The sequence below is a fragment of the Lactuca serriola genome, chromosome 6, assembly GCF_051521515.1.
Source record: "Lactuca serriola cultivar US96UC23 chromosome 6, Lser_US96UC23_V15, whole genome shotgun sequence".
Taxonomy (NCBI): domain Eukaryota; kingdom Viridiplantae; phylum Streptophyta; class Magnoliopsida; order Asterales; family Asteraceae; genus Lactuca; species Lactuca serriola.
The window spans coordinates 77,196,601-77,203,912 of NC_136413.1; positions in this window are offsets into that span (position 1 = coordinate 77,196,601).

Below are 7,312 nucleotides of genomic sequence, written 5' to 3' on the forward strand. Positions count from 1 at the left end.
TCATTAAACGGAACATTTACCATCGAAATGGATAACGGAAAAACAGAAACAACAAACTATGTATTCCTAGGGTGCACACAAACTTTAAATGACCACTCCTTTCCAATAGACTTAATGCCGCTTACTATTAGGAGTTTTGATGTGATCATCGGCATGGACTGGTTAAGCCCCCACCGTGCCGATATTATGTGTTACAAGAAGTCCGTTCACCTTCACCTACCCGACAATGAAACCCTAGTTATATATGGCGACAAACCTGGTACGAACCTTCGCCTCATCTTGTGTATCAAGGCACATAAGTGTTTACACAAGAAAAAACATGCCTTCTTAGCTTATGTGGTTGATAAAAAGAAAGAAGAAAAGAACATTAAAGATATCCCGAGGGTGTGGGATTTTCCCGACGTGTTTCCCGAGGACCTTCCGGGAATACCTCCCAAATGACAAGTCGAATTTTGGATCGACTTGATACCCGAAGCCACACCAATCACCAAGTCGCCAAATAGATTAGCTCCTGTGGAGATGCAAAAGCTTTCTAGTCAATTAAGTGAATTATTGGACAAGGGGTTTATAAGACCAATTTTCTCACCCTGGGGAGCTCCGATCTTATTCGTAAACAAGAAGGATGGGTTGTTTCGTATGTGCATCGATTACCGCGAACTCAACAAGCTCACCGTCAAGAATTGATACCCTCTTCCCCGGATCGATGATCTCTTTGACCAACTACAAGGACCAAGTTACTTCTTAAAGATAGATTTAAGGTTTGGGTATCACCAACTACTAGTCCGAGAAGAAGACATCCCCAAGACTACCTTCTGAACCCGCTATGGACACTACGAATTCATAGTGATGCCCTTCGGTCTAAAAAATACGCATGCGACATTTATGGACTTGATGAACCGAGTCTACCGACCCTACCTCGACAACTTTGTGATTGTTTTTATCGTTGATATGCTCGTCTATTCACGAAGTTAAGAATAACACAATTAACATCAGCGGCAGGTTCTGGAAACATTAAGGGCGGAGAAGTTGTATGCAAAGTGCTCCAAATGCGAGTTTTGGATTCGAATGGTGGATTTTCTGGGCCATGTGGTCAGTGAGGAGGGAATACATGTGGACACTTCCAAGGTCAAAGCAATTGAAGGCTGGGCAATCCCAAGAACCCCAACGGAGATCAGGCAATTCTTAGGCCTCGTTGGTTACTATAGGAGGTTCATACATAATTTCTCTAAGATCGCCAAGCCGCTCACCGCCTTAACTCAAATGGGTGTACCCTTCGTCTGGGAGAAGAAAAAAGAGGCTACCTTTCAAACTTTGAAACAAGCTCTATGCAGCACCCCTGTCTTATCTCTCCTAGCAGAGACAGAAAACTTCGTGGTTTATTGCGACACATCCAATCAAGGATTAGACTATGTACTCATGCAGCGAGGGAAGGTGATAGCCTATGCGTCAAGGTAACTAAAGAACCATGAGGTGAACTACACGAAACATGACTTGGAGTTGGGAGCAGTCGTGTTTTCACTAAAGATTTGGAGGCACTACCTGTACGGTACAAAGTGTAGCATCTTCACGGATCATAAAAGCCTCCAACATATCCTAAACCAGAAAGAGCTAAATATAAGGCAACGATGATGGGTCGAGTTACTGAACGATTACGAGTGCGAGATCTGATACCATCCGGGAAAAGCCAATGTGGTGACAGATGCGTTAAGCCGGAAAGAGTACTTAGGTCGCCGAGTAAGAACGCTAACAATGACCATCCATTCCCACTTGTCTTCACAAATCAAAGAGGCTCAACTGGAAGCCTTGAAGCCGGAAAACATCAGAAATGAAGCCTTGCGTGGGATGGACAAGAACCTTACAATCAAAGAGGACGGAGCCTACTACCTCATGGACCGAATCTGGACCCCAAAATTTGATGGGTTCAGAGACGTAGTTATGAATGAAGCCCACAAGACAAAGTACTCCGTCCACCCAGGTTCGGATAACATGTACCTGGATCTCAAGCAACATTATTGGTGGCTGAATATGAAAGCCGAAATTGCTACCTAAGTGAGCAAGTGTCTGACTTGCGCCAAAGTTAAGGTAGAGTATCAGAAGCCCTCAGGTCTACTATAGGAACCAGAAATACCCGAGTGGAAGTGGGAACGGATAACGATGGATTACATCACCAAATTGTCCAAGACAAAGGATGGAATCTGTTGGAATAGTGTCCAAGGTCATTAACTATTGGTAATATTTCTAATAATAGCAGGGTCCTTTTGGGTTGCCCTCAAGACCCAAATTGAGTAGAATAAATAAAGGAGAAATTAGTTTATTAATTATTATGGTCAATAATTAATTAGAAACTAATTGGAAATATATTTTGGGAATTAATTAACAGTTTAATTAATTAAAGGGTTGAATGTTCATTAATCGATAGTTGGTTAATATGGAATGTTCCAGAACCTTATGGAATTAGGGTTGGATGAAAATCACTCCATCCCACATGGGAAAGGAGTGAAATTCCATGGTTATGCCTCCATCCCACATGGGAAGGAGTACTAAACCCTAGGAGGCATCCAAGGCTATAAATAGGGCCTTAAGAATTTCATTCCTCCTTGCACCTTGGCTTGAAGTATTCGCCAACCCTTCTTCCTCCCTCCCTTAGGGACGATTTCTAACCCTCTTTGGGTTTGGGAAATTGACCCTTCTACTTGTTATTTTTACTCTACTCTTTGGTGTCGTTGGGTGTGATACCATTAGAGGGATTCTGGTTTGGGTCCTTTCATCCAAACAACTTCATGGAAGTTCAAGATCTCAAGCATGGAGATCAAGGGCTACATAAAAGGAATGTTTTCTTACTTAAGTTTTAGATTTCTAGGGTTGATGTGATTAGCATGAAGCCATAGATCCATAGGATGCATGTACACTTAGGTATATCGTTGTTTCGATTTTTCCGCTGCCTAGTTTTAGAGTGTATTTGATGCATAGAAAACCCAACTGTGGTATCAGAGCCATTGGTTCATGGTTACTTTCACCCTAGATCCATGTTTTCTCTAAAAACTTGTTTGAAATTTAATGGTAGAAGGATTATTGAAAAATTCGTAATTGATAATACCTTAGTCGCAGCTCACGACGTGAGCTCAGCAGAATGAGGGTTTCAGATTTTTTGCCATTTTTCGAATATGAAGCTTTATCAAAAATGGATAAATACCTAATTTAAATTGTTTTTGAATCTGGAAAATTGATAAATATTATTTAAATGTGTTTATTTGAATTTGAATATTTATTTGATAATGGATAAATATTATTTAAATATGTTTATTTGAATTTGAATATTTATTTGATAAATGATATATATTATTTAAATGTGTTTATTTGAATTTGAGTATTTATTTATTATTTAAATTGTGAATTTAAATATTTAATATTATTTATAATATGGATTTATATATTTGAATATTACACCCTTATGATTTATTAATTGTTACATTGCGTCCTTGCAATTAATAAGAATTAATAATAGACAACTAAATTTAAAGAGTTTTAAATTTACCCCTTGTGTTTATATATATTAGAATTGTGTCTACTATATGTATAAGAAACTTACAACATGCGCCCTCGCGTATGTAAATATTGACATGGTCAGTCTTACCGTGACTAGACGCACCCATTCTAATGTAGGAGTTTAAGGGGGTCTCTTTGATTCCTAATGAGGACGATTTTTAATATGCTTCGCGCTTACCACCCTCACCGCCCTATTACATTTTGAGAATGGAGTTACCGAAAGGGTTTGATAGTGATAATGGTCAATCTAAAGGTATTCTATATACAAGTATAAAACAAAATTTCGTTTTATTAATAGAATGTGAGTTTGTATTATCCATAAAAATTGCACATTCTCTTTATATTCTGTTGGTGGAGCTCGTGTGGTTAACCCATACATCAATCTAGAATATAGTCAAGAATGATATGGAACTCGCGAATCTCAAGCGTAACTTGAGATGGGGACCATGCGATTTTGTATGGTTAATTCTCAATCTATTTAATGTAAATCTTATGTTATCCATAAAAGTTGCACATTCTCTTTATAACTTGTTGATGGAGCTCGTGCGGTTAACCGGCACATCAATTTGAGAGTATAGGTAGAGAATGATGTGGAACTCACGAATCTCAAGCGTAACTTGAGTCGGGGACCATGCGATTTCGTATGGTCGATTCACCATCTGTTAGGTGATCTGTGACAACCCTATCATTGAATTTGAGATGAACATAATCCGAGATTAACATGTCATTGATAGTCAATGAATCTCAAAGATCTAGGAATTTCATGGTGATTGAAATTGGCAAAGGGCTTTGCCTAGCTAAATAAATTTTTGGTGTGTTTACGGCATCCCTTTACACATCATGGAGCCAAATATAGATCCTAGCCTTCTAAAATAATTTAGGGTGATTATTTTCTAAGGATAAGTAAAACAAACTATAATGGAATTTTATTGAATGATGTCGAAAACCTTATCCACTAAAATCTACTGCTATAAAACCTTTGAAAGGATTAGCTATGAGGATGATCAATCTTGTCAATTTCGTAGTTTGGGAATAGTTCTCATAAACGAAAGGAAAGATCACGCCTTTGTTAAAGCTCTTCCTAGGTTACTTCAAACATTGCATTCTAAATTGTTAGAAAGAGCAATTATCAAATGTATGTTGTAAATTAACATATTGAAGTAAAATGGAATTTCCTTGAGTTAGGAGTTGACTATGGTTAGTTGACTAGCTAACATGTACATATGATCAGTTCATGCTGATTTTGATATGAACAACTTGGAATGTCCATTAAGGAGTTGTGTAGCATGTTGAGGTTTCCTTTTGGAACTAGCATGGCCAATCATAGAAACTCATACATCAAAACACTCCCATGTTTTACTATCATGAATAGAAGTGTCAAGAAGAAGAAAGCCAATTGCCCACGGTTTAAAAGGCAAGTAGTGTGGGTATACCTAATCTAGGCCCTAATACCTAGGACAAAGGAAGGCTTATTCTAAGACATGTTCTGATAGCTGCTTGTTTCCATAACAAGAAAAGGACTAAGAAATCAAACTTGCCCAAATGTATATTTGAGGTGAAAGGACCGGAACATGAAGAAGTAAAATTTGATGATGGATCATGAGCCCGTGCTACGTTCCATTGGATCAAAAGATAACTAGTTCTTCCATGTTTGTTATTCAAATAAATATTTGGATTTATAATGCCATCAAAACATTACTTCTAAACCTTGAGTGTGTTGCTAAGGATTAGTGCTGACATTTGCAAGAATGTGCAGTTACTAAAATGAAGTAAGAAGACTAAAACATGGAGAAGATAATTTGGTCATGATTGCCAAGCCCTTGCTACATTCATAGGATCAAAAGTCAACTCTTTTCAAAATATTTAATCTATGGTATTATAATTGAAATTTTTTATACTGTGATTCATGAGATAGTTCTGACTTATTTAAATGTGGAGCATTCTAACATGTTAAAAGAAATTCATGAAATCTATGAAGCTAGTATAGTAGCAATAGTTCAAAATGGATTCGAACATCTGAATAAGGTGTATTATTGTGAATATCTGTTGATGTTAGTTCAACTAATGGATCGTTCAGATTGACCATAATAAGTACTTTTTCAAATACATCCAAATGTTGGGTGAAATGTATTTGTGGAATCATAGTATTTGATACATAAATGAGAAATGCATTACCAAGTATCCAGGTGGATGAGATTTTGGATATCATTTGACCTTGAGTCTTATGATAAATGCAAATCTTGTTTATCAAGATAGATGATGAATGCTTCAATGGGTGACGTGAGTATCTGTTGGAATTAGTTCACACTAATGGACCGTTCAGATTAACCACGATACATAGTGAGAACATCTTCATATGAATGTGAGTATGGAACCTCTCAGGTGTTCAGAGCTCTCATATAGCGAAGTTAAGAATCAATTGGGCAATAGGATGAGACACTCATAGTGAGAATCTCAGTCCAAACTTTATCGATCATCTAAGTGATCGTGAAAGAGTTTCATGATCTATCTTCGCCCAAAACACTACCACTAGGAAGTATTGGTTGGATAGAGAAACAAATCGTTCATTGATTTTGTACTAGATGAGTCGCACTGTGTTTGCTAACAATTCGTGGATTGTACCATGAATAGTGTTACAAGAAGTCCTTTGGTCTTGTGCCAACTAAGTAGGTTCCTGAAACACTCTATGATATGTGAAGTGGGATTCTATCCTCACTTCCATATATGTAAGTCTATAATTATGAGGCTTACGCTTGTCGTGAAGCGCTTGACAATCTAGAACTTTGAATAGAGATGTGTTATGTCGTTGGAGAGCCCATCAAGAATTTTGGATGATTGTTTAACAATCCCTCTGAGAACAAAGTGTATGTTGCTCGAAGGGCAGCCTTCCAAGAGGGGGAGCTGATTTCCAGAAGAGCTAGTGGGAGCCACATTCCTCTTGATAAGATTCGAGAGTCAACCAATGAGAGGCCTATAGTTGCACATAACATTCAATCCAGGATTGAAAGAGGCATTAAGGAAAATGACATACCTCCACCACTTCCTTATAGATCTAATAGATAACATCATATACTAAATATATTATAGTTTATATTACTAAGGTATGTGAGTCACTGGTAGATAACAATCAAAGTGCACAAGCTATTGGAAGCTATGGTAGGCCCCAAAAGCTACAACATAGAAGGAGGAAATGGAAAGAGAGATTCAATCCATGTATGTTGTAATTTGGTATGTCAAGCACTTGACCTTAGCCCTTAAGTGCAAGTGGATCTTCAAGTAGAGACAATCATAGATTGGAACAAACACATAATTAAATCACGATAGGTTTTGAAGGATGTGTAAGCTTAATACGTTCATTTATGGACCGAAATAAGCATCTCGCAAGTGGGTCGTTATTTCAATGAGAAAGTTCAAAGAGTTTTAATTTCGAGAAATAAAGATAAGCCATATATATATATATATATATATATATATATATATATATATATATATATATATGTCAAAGCTAGTGGGAGTAATTGGAATCTTTGTTTCAATGAGAAAAGTTCAAAGAGTTTGAATTTCGAGAAACATAGATAAGCCATATATATGTCAGTGCTAGTGGGAACATTGTAGTCACCCTTGTATTGTACATAAACAATGTACGATTTATAGAAAACCATAAATCAAACTAATAAATCTAACTTAGCAGATGTAAAAGCTTGGCTTGGTATGAGAACTGTCTCGCTATGATATACATGGGAGATACAAGACACGTGCATAATAA